Source organism: Gossypium hirsutum, chromosome D07, assembly GCF_007990345.1.
Source record: "Gossypium hirsutum isolate 1008001.06 chromosome D07, Gossypium_hirsutum_v2.1, whole genome shotgun sequence".
Taxonomy (NCBI): domain Eukaryota; kingdom Viridiplantae; phylum Streptophyta; class Magnoliopsida; order Malvales; family Malvaceae; genus Gossypium; species Gossypium hirsutum.
The window spans coordinates 58,445,531-58,458,583 of NC_053443.1; positions in this window are offsets into that span (position 1 = coordinate 58,445,531).

Below are 13,053 nucleotides of genomic sequence, written 5' to 3' on the forward strand. Positions count from 1 at the left end.
TGCGACTCGAACACACCAGTTATAACCACTTCAGGCTTTCCAACATTCTCCTACGTACAAAGACCGCATCAACTTCGTTACTTTATAATCCACACCTAACTTCAAGCTAAGTTATTTTATAACATGTAAACAGTCTTTTTTGTTATCGAATTATTGTCCTACGAACAACACTTCATCGTCGAATTCATCATCAAGTAGGTGAGCCAGTACAATGTTTGTATATTCTCGGAACTCGCGTGCAAGAGCCACATCAGGATCCACATCGGCCATGAAGGACCCTGAATTATTTCTTATAACTAGCCAGGTCTCGTGTTCCCGGCCAAATGAGGGTTTGCATTTTTACCCTCCACCAGGCCTTCCTTATCTATGTCTTCAGGGATGTCGTCCAAATCGGGATCATAAAAATCATCGTTGGGATCACGGTGAGACTGATCATCATTATCGGACCCTTCATCACTATTTTCTATGATGGCCAACATCTCCGAATGGATCTCTAGACGAGTGCACGAGTTTGGGCTGTTATACGAACATCCACCGGTGTTTGGATTTTCGGGAGTTGACATTGATCGTCCATAACCCGGCTGATCTTCCCAGGAGACGTTAAGATCAAAGTCAATTCCAGAGCACTGGCTTGTTGGAATTACAACTTGAATGGGATCCAGTTCAGCTATCTCCGCGAACAACTCAACCGGGTTGGGATTTTCTATCTTAGGGGGGGCAATAAATTGCTATCATTGTCACTAGATCATAATTATCTTCAAGCTCCATTTCTGAGAACTTGAGCGGATCTGTTGAAATTGAAAATTTGTAAAACAGTCTCAACATCTGCTTTCCGCAACAACTTGCTATCTTTGTACTGATTTTTCGTTTTAAATCTGCCAACGAAACACGCTTGTTGAATCTCATTTGTACAAGCCCAATTTTGCGCGGGCCCATACCAGCAAAACAGATGCACCAGGCCCAACTAACCCAATTACAACCCAAAATAAGAACCAGCCCAATAACTTGGCCCAAACCCGAAACTCATCACAACCCAAATACTCAAAAACACAAATAAAAAAAATTTACCCTAACCCTAGGTGCGCCGCACCTAGGGCCTTCGTCTCTCTGCCTCTTCTAACCAGCGCCGGCTGCAGGCTGCCACCGCCACTGTCCCATCGTCCCGCTCGCGCCGCCTGTCATCTACAAAAGAGAGAAACGAACAAGACAGAAGAAGTAACAAGAAGGCTTTAAAAAGCCGAAACAACTGTAAAAAAAGGGGGGACTTTTGTTTTTTTGAAATCGATATACAAACCGATTGAAACCTTTGTAACGGGGGGGGGTTTATTTTCTTTTCCTTTCCTCTTTGTAACGTTTTTCAGAAATAAGAAACACAAAAATCAAAGGTGATTTCTGGCTCTTTTTGTTTTCGTTTTTACATACTCTAACCCTTTTTTATTTTTCTTTTTATTCATTTATTCATGTATCTTTGATTTGTTTATTATGTATTTTATTTGTTGCTCATTTTAGTTGTGCTTGTATTATTTTACTTACATTATCATCATCATTCTATTATACCCATTTTTTATTTAGATTTCAAAAAAGAAATTTTAAAAATAAGTAATATTCGGTATTTTAGATCTTCGAGAGAATCGAGTCCTAACGTATTGGATTTCGACTTTCTTCGTTGAATTTAAATAATCGAGATTACTCTATTAAAATGATAAAAAGCTCGTTATCGAGAATTCAATACGTTGTGTCCTAACGCATTGGACGTGACACGTTGTTTTCTCGAGACGAGGATTTTTCGAAATAAATGCAATATTCAATGTTTAATATTTTGAAAAATTGTGCCCTAACGTATTAGGTTGTGATTTCTTCATTTGATTTAAACAATTGAATATTCTTTTAAACTTTATTACACGAATCTTTTCAAGCTCAAGTTTTAAACAATATCAGGAATTAAAAAATGTTCGTGTCCTAACTTACTGGTCGTGATCCCTTTTTTATCCAAGATAGTTAAATATCTTTTGAACAAGCATTTTCATTCGCGTATCGGGAATTCGAAACATTGTGTCCTAACTTACTGGATATGATTTTCTTTCTCGAATAACGTGAAACATGCCCTTTTTTCCTAAAAATTTTCAACTTTTTAATACAATGATCGTATTTTTAAAATTCTCCAAAGTTTTCAATTTTCGACATTAAGACATTAAGTAATCAACTGGGTACCAATTTTGGGCGTATCGAGGGTGCTAATCCTTCCTCGTGCGTAACCGACTCCTAAACCCGTTTTTCTAAATTTCGTGGACCGAACTTGTTGTTTTAATAAAATCAAACCGTTTATTAAAAACAACCACTTTTTGAGGTGATCCAATCACACCTCATAAAAAAAGGATTGGTGGCGACTCCCGTTTCATTTTTCAAAACCCAAGTCGACCCCGTTTTCACCAAAAAAATGGTGTCAATAGCTTGGCGACTCCGCTGGGGAATTTAAATAAGAGAGTCAAGCCACGAGTTGATTATTTGTTGTCTTTTTGTCAAAAATTAAAAATTTGGTTTAAATTTACGATCCTTTCATTGCATTTCATCGATCTTTATTACAATTTTCATTATTGTGGTTTATAATTGCTCTGTTTGTTTAAATTTTGGTATCTTTCTGCACATTGTATTGCATGACCGTTGGTCACACCCTTTTAAGTGGGAGTGAGAAACTAGTCCTTCGTGAGGTTTTCACCTCCGTGTAGGATAGTGGATCACTTCCGGGATACATTCGTACCTATGTCTTCGTGAGATTTTCATCTCCGTCCAGCCATAGGGAAATGTATCCCCCTGAACCGAACTCGGTCTGTAAGAGCCTATAATGGGTGAAGATCGAGGAATCTGCTGGTTCGGGTACCTTATCTTTAGAACCGACCCTCATATAGTGGACTTAGGAGCTTAACCTAGGTAGAGCCACTCCAGATCCCTAGTATTTACCTGATTAGGTACTTTTTGTCTTCCGTGCTTGCTTATGCTTTGTTCTAACCCCTCTTGTTGTGTTTTGATTATGATTGCATTACATTGCATTTGCATATTAGGAAAGAGATATTGATTCAAGTTCGATTACTAAATTAGAAAGCTTGTCACGGAATATAGATTCTTTGATAAAGTGGAAAACAATACGACTTCCCGAATATATTCTGAGAAACACAAGAATGACGATGAAAGAGTTCGTGGCCCTGCTTCGTGACCTGAGGATTCAAGGCAATTGTCTAGGAGCCTTCAACATTCCAACCCCTTAAAGAGGCGGACGAGCCTTATGAGGACGGGCAGGTGATGGATTGCAACCAAGATCAAGAGAAGGAGCTAGCAATGTCATCTATTGGCGAGATTACCTCTAACATGCGAATGAAGAAAAAGATCGATGTTGTCTCTTGGAATATAAGGGCGAGGCCGTACATGCATCTGCTTTATGTAAAGGAATTTACTTTCTAGAAAAGTTTCTCAAAATCAACTTCTCTTTAGGCATGCATTTCATACATTGCATTACATGTATTAAAATCCATTGAAAGAGTCTAAACGAGTAAATTTATTTTAGCTAACTTGAAAAATCAAACAACCAAACACCCTTACGATATCCAAACAAAGACTAGAGAAATGGAATGAAGGTTGGAAAAATTAGAGCGAATGCAGATTCAGATGCAGGAACAATTGCTTGAATTTCAACAGGAGTGAGTAATCAGATGCTAGAATTACAGAGAACCTTGATGAACCAGTTCAACTGATTGCTAGTCGGAAAGTCAAAAGAAGTGAAAGACTCGGTGGTTTACTTTGGGGTTGATAATGAGGATCTTCTCTATTCTTTAGATTGTACTCTGACAAGTGTCCAGGTTTAGCTAGATGGCCGTCCACAAGGAGCACTTTTTACTATCGGATCCCGATATTATCAGACTGGTACATCGACACCAATGAATTACCTGACAGGCTTGGGATCCAATTTGAGGAACGATTTAGCTAATCCTGTTGCTAATCTAGCTGAAATAAAGTAGATGAGGGTAGAGTACCCAGATACTATAAAGGCCCCAAGGAAGAAGAGGAATAAAAGGGATAATGTAGGCGGATATAACAAGGGCCACTCAAAACCAATCACTGTGGGCAGGCCAAAGACGGAGGGCACCAACCATCAAAGCCCTTTAAAGCAAGAATCCGGAGTGAAACCAAGTACTGAGAAGCTCCAGTTTACACCAATTCCGATGTCATATAAGGAGCTGTATCAAAGCTTGTTTGATGCGTATGTTGTTGCTTCTTATTACTTAAAACCTCCACAGCCCCCGTACCCCAGATGGTACGACGCGAACGCACAATGCGACTATTATGTGGGAATTATGGGGCATTCAATAGAGAATTGCATTGCCTTCAAGAAGTTAGTCGAAAAATTTATCAACATGGGTATTGTCAAGTTGGGTGACTCATCTAGTGCAAAAAGCCATCTACCCAATCATATTGACAACATGATGAATGCGATGTATGAAGAAGTGTTGGGAAGCGTTCACATTCATGCCATACATGAAGACACAAAGGAAAAAGGGACCTTGTTAGATACCTGCCCTTATAAATCTGGAGTGTTTTAAGCAATTAGCTTGTGGAAGAAATCACTGTAGTTATTAAGGCTTATTTAGAGTAATGTTCAGAACATTTTTGTTGTTTTTAGCCTAAAGTGATAGAAATTCTTTTGTGAAATAGGCTCATGTCTGAACGTTTTTATTCTAATGAAATACATCTTTGCGATCATTTTTGAGCCAATATTCTTTCATTCTTTTTGAATAATTATTTCTGATTATTTCATTCTTTTGGATTTTATTCCACGTCATTCATTCATTCATAATCATATTGTATAAATAATTGTTCATAAATTTATATATTCTTTTGTATATTCTTTGGTAATTATTATGAGCCCCCAGATATCAATGACATGAATGACACTGCTACAGACTCAGATTTTCCTCTTGAACGAGGCATGTGTTTAGACGGATCTCATGACTTTGGAAATGACATAGATCGTAGCTTATCTCTGAACTTGGTAAGGAGGGTAGAACAAAGGGAAACAGATCCTACCTCTCAAGGAATCATTAGAAATTGTGAGCTTGGTAAAGATTATAATTGACCTGACTGCAAAAACGAAGCAAGGCCTTGTTGAGTTACCTCTAGAGTTTAAAGATGTCTGTGTATGATCATACCAGGATATGCTCGAGTTAACCGCTGATAATGAAATCTGCACAATAGCGCGATGTCAGAAATTTACAGTATGAACGGTGTAATTCTTTACCGGGGCAATGCCTTTCTCGTGGAATCAGCATAGCTTCGCCCATTTGAAGTCGAATTTCTACCTTTTCAAGTTATTGTTGGGTCCATCCTGATTAAAGAGAAAGATCCAAAGTTTTCTATCGTAGTTGCGCCCCAAAAGGCTCAGATCAAAAAGGGGAAGAAAAAGAAAAATCAAAATCAAAGTCAAAATGAAAAGGAAAAAAATCAAAAATAAAAATAAAAAAACAAAAAGAAGAAAGAAGAAAAAATCAAAATCAAGATCAAAATAAAAATGAGAAAAAGAAAGAAGAATGAAAAAAGAGAAATCAAGATGAAAAAATCAGAATGAAAAAGAAAAAAGAAAAAGAAAAGGAGAGGCCAAAGCGAAAACCCGCAAAGGGCGCTTTGTAACTAAATAAGATTTTGAGTTGACAACCCGAAAAGGGTGACTCAAATTTTGAGTACAATGGGGCATGGACATCACCATTATCAAAGACTTCTAATGGGCATTGCTTCATTTTGAGAGGCTACTTCATGAGCCAAAGTCATCGTATACTGATACAGAATTTCAGAAAAGAGGGTATTGGAGAATGCATTGAGCTTAAACAATAGCATGATAGCTGAGGTCTCAAATTAACTCAGAAGTGGACACCACGATTCGTCACTGAATTGCCTAGAGTTGAACATCGAAAATTGATTGAAATCCTTTCTTTCGGGGTATTAGTTGAGCTAGAATTGGATGAAGCAGAATGGATCAAATCGCGATGCGATCAGTTGAACCTAGAAAAAAGGTTAAAAGCTATTCTTCAAGGTCGGATGTACCAGAAACAAATGATACGAGCCCATAATGAACGGTGTCATCTCAGAGAATTCCACGAGAGGGTTGGATGTCGAAAAAGATCATTCCTCTCTAAAAGGATTTTAGAGGGAAATGAATGCCAAACCGGGAATGTCCCTACGTTGTAAAGAAGACATTCTTCAGAAAAGCACTGATCCTGAGTGAGATTGCTAATCCTATAAACTCGGATCCAGTCAAGAAAATTTCGTTTAAAGAAGGAGAAAGGACCAAGGTGAAAACCCGCAAAGGGCACTCTGAGTTAAAAAAATGAAAAATGAAAAATGAAAATGAAAAATGGAGAGGCTAAGGGGAAAACCGGAAAGGGTGCCTTAGGCCAAAGGGGATTTGAATTGAAAACCCGAAAAGGGCGGCTCAAATATTTGTTCAGAATAGGGCATGAAGCGATCAGAGCGATTTGAATTTTGATCATATTGGGGCATGTGGTGACCTTGCTATACCTGAATCAACAGGAAGGGATAAGCGACATCTTGGGGTATCGACAAAGTACTGTAGATCTTCTAAACACATATCAAACTCAAAATGGTCTTCAGAAAGTTTGTACAGAGAAGTTCAAGGTGCGATATCTAAGGCGCCCAATTATCATATTATTTGTTGTTCTTGGAATACATTTTTTCTTTTCCAAGATATACATTTCCAATCAATTTCTTTGTCATCCTTCTTTACTATTTTCGATAATTTATTCTTTTGAGCTATGCTCAGAACCAACTTTATTCTTATCCATTGTTATGACCTTTTTTGCAAACATGTTGCATTGGAATAATGATTAATGGACTAATAAAACTTTCATAAAGGAAGTTTTGCATATTACTCTGAAAAGTTTCTAAATAATATAGGAGCCTAAAGTAGGACTATCGTTTAGAACACACCAATTTTAAAGGTTGGAAATTTGAGAAGGAATAGTCTAAATTTAGACCTTCTCTTTGGATTTTTGTTTTCAAATGCGTTGATTGACAAGATGCTATGTTGGTGACAAAGCTTAAGTAAACAAGAAAGCAATGATCATCAGCCAATAGGAAGATGTTACCTCGGGGAAGAGAATCCTCATTTGCGTATGAGTCTTCGATACGATGCATTGGAATGGTGTAAGGAACTAGAACGACTCGGATCCTGTATCCCTGAATTGGATAAGAGAGGATTGAGGAAAAGCCATATTTCTACCTTTAGATTACTGTGAGAGAATGATGGTACAAATTTTGGCGTCCTAGTGGATATAACTTTGAGGTTTACAGTGGCGGCAGCCTGGCTAAATGTTTCTTCAGAAAGCGCCAGTCGAAAAGGAATGTGTTGTAACATTTCAGTGACAAAGCCTTAATAAACTTCGAGTAGTGATAACCTAAGCGGGATCATTCTCGAAAAAATAAAATTCTGCATTCATGCAAACACCATTCACACATGTCTAGTTAGGAGTATTTGATTCATTTTGATCATGACATCCTAATCATTAGGCATAATTAGGCTCATTATACAGGTCATGTTCCCTAGAGAGCAGGTCAGTGAATATTAGAGATCTTATCTCCCTGGGATTATAGCGGAGCAAATCGAAGACACCATCCTATCTCCCTGAAGTTACAGTGGAGCGGATTAAAATAAAGGATCTCATCTCTCTGAAGTTACAGCAGAGTAGATCGCATCAGGTCTTATCTCCCTGAGGTTACAGTGGAGTAGACCGAAGAATTTCAGATCTTATCTCCCTGAGGTTACAGTGGAGCAGATTGAAGCCAGAGATCTTATCTCCCTGAGATTACAGCGGAGCAGATTGAAGATAGTAATCCTATCTCCCTGAGATTACAGTGAAGCAGATTAAAATCAAAGATCTTATTTCTCTGAAGTTACAGCAGAGTAGATCGCATCAGGTCTTATCCCCCTGAGGTTACAGTAGAGTAGACCGAAGAATTTCAAACCTTATCTCCCTAAGGTTACAGTGGAGTAGACCAAAGAATTTCAGATCTTATCTCCCTGAGGTTACAGTGGAGTAGATTGAAGCTAGAGATCTTATCTCCCTGAGATTACAGTGGAGCAGATTGAAGATAGTAATCCTATCTCCCTGAGATTACAGTGAAGCGGATTAAAATCAAGGATCTTATTTCTCTGAAGTTACAGCAGAGTAGATCGCATCAGGTCTTATCTCCCTGAGGTTACAGTGGAGTAGACCGAAGAATTTCAAACCTTATCTCCCTGAGGTTATAGTGGAGTAGACCGAAGAATTTCAAACCTTATCTCCCTGAGATTACAGCGGAGTAGATCCAAAACACTATCTTATCTTCCTAAGGTTACAGTGGAGCAGATTGAAGCCAGAGATCTTATCTCTCTTAGATTACAGCGGAGTAGATTGAAGCTAGTAATCCTATCTCTCTGAAGTTACAGTGGAACGGATTAAAATAAAGGATCTCATCTCTCTGAAGTTACACTAGAGTAGATCGCATCAGGTCTTATCTCCCTGAGGTTACAGTGGAGTAGACCGAAGAATTTCAGATCTTATCTCCCTGAGGTTACAGTGAAGCAGACGAAAGAAATTAATCCTATCTTTCTGAAGTTGCAGTGGAGTGGATTAAAATCACAGATCTTATCTCTCTGAAGTTACAGTAGAGTAGATCGCATCAGGTCTTATCTCCCTGAGGTTACAGTGGAGCAGACGAAAGAAATTAATCCTATCTTCCTGAAGTTACAGTGGAGCGGATTAAAACCACATATCTTATTTCTCTAAAGTTACAGTAGAGCAGATCACATCCAGTCTTATCTCCTTGAAGTTGCAGTGGAGCAGACGAAAGAAATAAATCCTATCTCCCTGAAGTTACAATGGAGCGGATTAAAACCACAGATCTTATCTTTCTGAAGTTGCAGTAGAGCAGATCACATCCAGTCTTATCTCCCTGAAGTTGCAGTGGAGCAGATTGAGTAAGCAGGTCTTATCCCCCTAAAGTTGCAGCGGGGCAGACTGAAGATGGCAAACTTTATCTCCCTGAGGTTGCAGTGGAGCAGATTGAAGCCGATAATCCTATCTCCCTGAAGTTGCAGAGGAGCAGATTAAAGTAGTAGATCGTATCTCTCTGAAGTTGCAGTAGGGTAGATCGCATCAGGTCTTATCTCCCTGAGATTACAGTGGAACAGACCAAAGAATTTCAGATCTTATCTCCCTGAGATTACAGCGGAGTAGATTGAAGCTAGTAATCCTATCTCCCTGATATTACAGTGGAGCGGATTAAAAAGGATCTTATCTCTCTGAGGTTACAGTAGAGTAGATCGTTTCAGATCTTATCTCCCAAAGTGGAGCAGATCGAAGATGGCAGATTTTACCTCCCTGTGGTTACAGTGGAGTACATTGAGGCCAGTAATTTTATCTCCCTGGGCAGCAGTGGAATAGATTGAAGATTTTGTTTCCCTAAGCAATAGTGGAACAGATCAAAGATGGTGAATCTTATCTTCCTAAGGTGGTAGGGAAGTAAATTTAAACCACAAACTTCGCCCCCTGAAATTGCAGCAGAATGGATTGAAGCTACAAGTCATATTTTTCTGAAGTGCAGTAGAGTGGATCGACGCAACAAGACACAGTAGATTGAAATAAACCTACTTGAAGAAGGGAAGCGTCAAAAGAAGTCGAAATCAGGCGAGACCGGGCAAAATTGGTCTCTCTTAGTCTTTGCTCTGTTCTCCTTACACGACAACAAGCAAAGAGGGGCAGCTGTACAAGCCCAATTTTGCCCGGGCCCATACCAGCAAAACAGATACACCAGGCCCAACTAACCCAATTACAACCCAAAATAAGAACCAGCCTAATAACTTGGCCCAAACCCGAAACCAATCACAGCCCAAATACCCAAAAACACAAATCAGAAAAAATTTAACCTAACTTTAGGTGCGCCGCACTTAGGGCTTTCGTCCTTCTACCTCTTCTGACCAGCGCCGTCTGCAGGCTGCCACCGCCACTGTCCCATCGTCCCGCTCGCGCCACCTGTCATCTACAAAAGAGAGAAACGAACAAGACAGAAGCAGTAACAAGAAGGCTTTAAAAAGCCGAAACAAATGTAAAAAAAGGGGGGACTTTTGTTTTTTTGAAATCGATATACAAACCGATTGAAACCTTTGTAACGGGGGGGCTTTATTTTCTTTTCCTTTCCTCTTTGTAATGTTTTTCAAAAATAAGAAACACAAAAATCAAAGGTGATTTCTGGCTCTTTTTGTTTTCGTTTTTACATATTCTAACCCTTTTTTATTTTTCTTTTTATTTTTTTGTTTATTCATTTATTTATATACGTATAATATATATAACAAAAAAAAGAAAAAATTACCTTTTTTGAAGTTTCCGGCCTCCGCGCACGGTGGCCGGCGCGACGGTGCCAACGACGGTCCCATTGCTGGATTCTGGGCAGTGCCCGGAGAAGGGGAGAGGATTTGAGAGAATTTTCATTTTTTTGTTGTATTCTTGAAGAAAGAAAGAAAAAATGAAGTTTTTTTTAAAAAAAATACTTTTATAGCCAGGCCAAACGACGTCGTTTTGGCCTGGGCGCATAGGTCCCAAAACGGCGCCGTTTTAAGGCCGACCCGCGTGTGACCCGACCCGCTCCAGGGGGATCCGCGTGTTTTCAATGAAAGGGCTAATTTCACTTTTAGCCCTTCCACTTTTTGATGTTTTCGCAATCAGTTTTTTTATATTTTTAAATTTACCCCGTTAGTTTATTTTGGATTTCAATTTAGCCCTTTACGAAACTACGTCGTTTTAAAGGAGGAGGACAAATTGCCTTTTTAGTCCCTCCATGTCTTGCGCGTGTTCAGAATAGTCCCTCCCCTTTAATTTATTTGCGATTTGTCCCCAAAATTTGTTTTTTGTGTTCAATTTAGCCCTCTGTTTATATCTTGGTTATTTTATTATTAAAACTAATAAGTTATTATTATTATTATTATGATTATTATTAATATTATTATTATCTATGTCTTGTTAATTCCAAATTTTATTATATATATATGCGCATACATACATATTTATAATATATATACATACATAACCTTTTTTTCTATTTATATATATAAATACTTATATGTTATATATAGTTTACACTTCATATATATATGTACGCATATGCATATATTTTTCAATTTATATCTATAAATATACATACTTATGTTTTTTTATGCTTTATAATTTATATATATATATACATAGATATGCATATTTGTTTTTTTATATGTATAAACATTCATATAATTTATAATTTATAATTTAAATATATAGATGCACATACATAAATATTTCATTTTTATAATTCGTATTGTTATCGTTGTTTTATTTGATATTTATTTATTCATTTATTGAAGTGTTCATTATTTTTATGAAATGTTTTAGATTTTTTATTCATTTATTATTTCATGTATCTTTGATTTGTTTATTATGTATTTTATTTGTTGCTCGTTTTAGTTGTGCTTGTATTATTTTACTTACATTATCATCATCATTCTATTACACCCATTTTTTATTGAGATTTCAAAAAAGAAATTTTAAAAATAAGTAATATTCGGTATTTTAGATCTTCGAGAGAATCAAGCCCTAACGTATTGGATTTCGACTTTCTTCGTTGAATTTAGATAATCGAGATTACTCTTTTAAAATGATAAAAAGCTCGTTATCGAGAATTCAATACGTTGTGTCCTAACGCATTGGACGTGACACGTTGTTTTCTCGAGACGAGGATTTTTCAAAATAAATGCAATATTCAATGTTTAATATTTTGAGAAATTGTGCCCTAACGTATTGGGTTGTGATTTCTTCATTTGATTTAAACAATTGAATATTCTTTTAAACTTTATTACACGAATCTTTTCAAGCTTAAGTTTTAAACGATATCAGGAATTAAAAAATGATCGTGTCCTAACTTACTGGTCGTGATCCCTTTTTTATCCAAGATAGTTAAATATCTTTTGAACAAGCATTTTCATTCGCGTATCGAGAATTCGAGACATTGTGTCCTAACTTACTGGATATGATTCTCTTTCTCGAATAACGTGAAACATGCCCTTTTCCTGAAAATTTTCAACGTTTTAATACAATGATCGTATTTTTAAAATTCTCCAAAGTTTTCAATTTTCGACATTAAGACATTAAGTAATCAACTAGGTACCAATTTTGGGCGTATCGAGGGTGCTAATCCTTCCTCGTGCGTAACCGACTCCCGAACCCGTTTTTCTGAATTTCGTGGACCAAACTTGTTGTTTTAATAAAATCAAACCGTTTATTAAAAACAACCACTTTTTGAGGTGATCCAATCACACCTCATAAAAAAGGATTGGTGGCGACTCCCGTTTCATTTTTCAAAACCCAAGACGACCCCGTTTTCACAAAAAAAATGGTGTCAACATCATTCCTCTTTTTTTTCGACTTTGAAATACACAGCCTTCTTCAATTGTATTTATCATTTCTCCATCAAAATAAACATAAACAAACAAAATTTGGGAACTCATCTTAAAAATTTTTTACTTCCTTCTCAACAAAGAAAAAAAACTAACATTTTTAATCTCGATTTTCAACTAATAAAGCAAACAAAAACTCAAATGGAAGACAAAACACCTCTATATATATCTAATGAATTTGGTGTTGGCCATCTGATTCCCAAAATTAAGAAAGCTAATTTTTTAATACTTGATGCAGACCATCAATGTTCCAAAATAAGAAAAAAATAATTCTTTTTTAATGTGATAAGTTGGTGTCGGCCGTTGGTGTCCCAAAACCAAAAAAAAAAATTCGAGACCCAAAAAAGTGGTGCCATCCATGAGTGTCCCAAAGTAAAAAAAAATTACCTTGGGACCCGAAAAATGTACTTGGTGCCAGCTATCTACTGACCAGCACCCAATTTTTTTTTTAAATTGACATTAGTGTCGGCCATCAGTGTCCCAAAGTAAAAAAAAATTGCCTTGGGACTCGAAAAATGTACTTGGTGCTG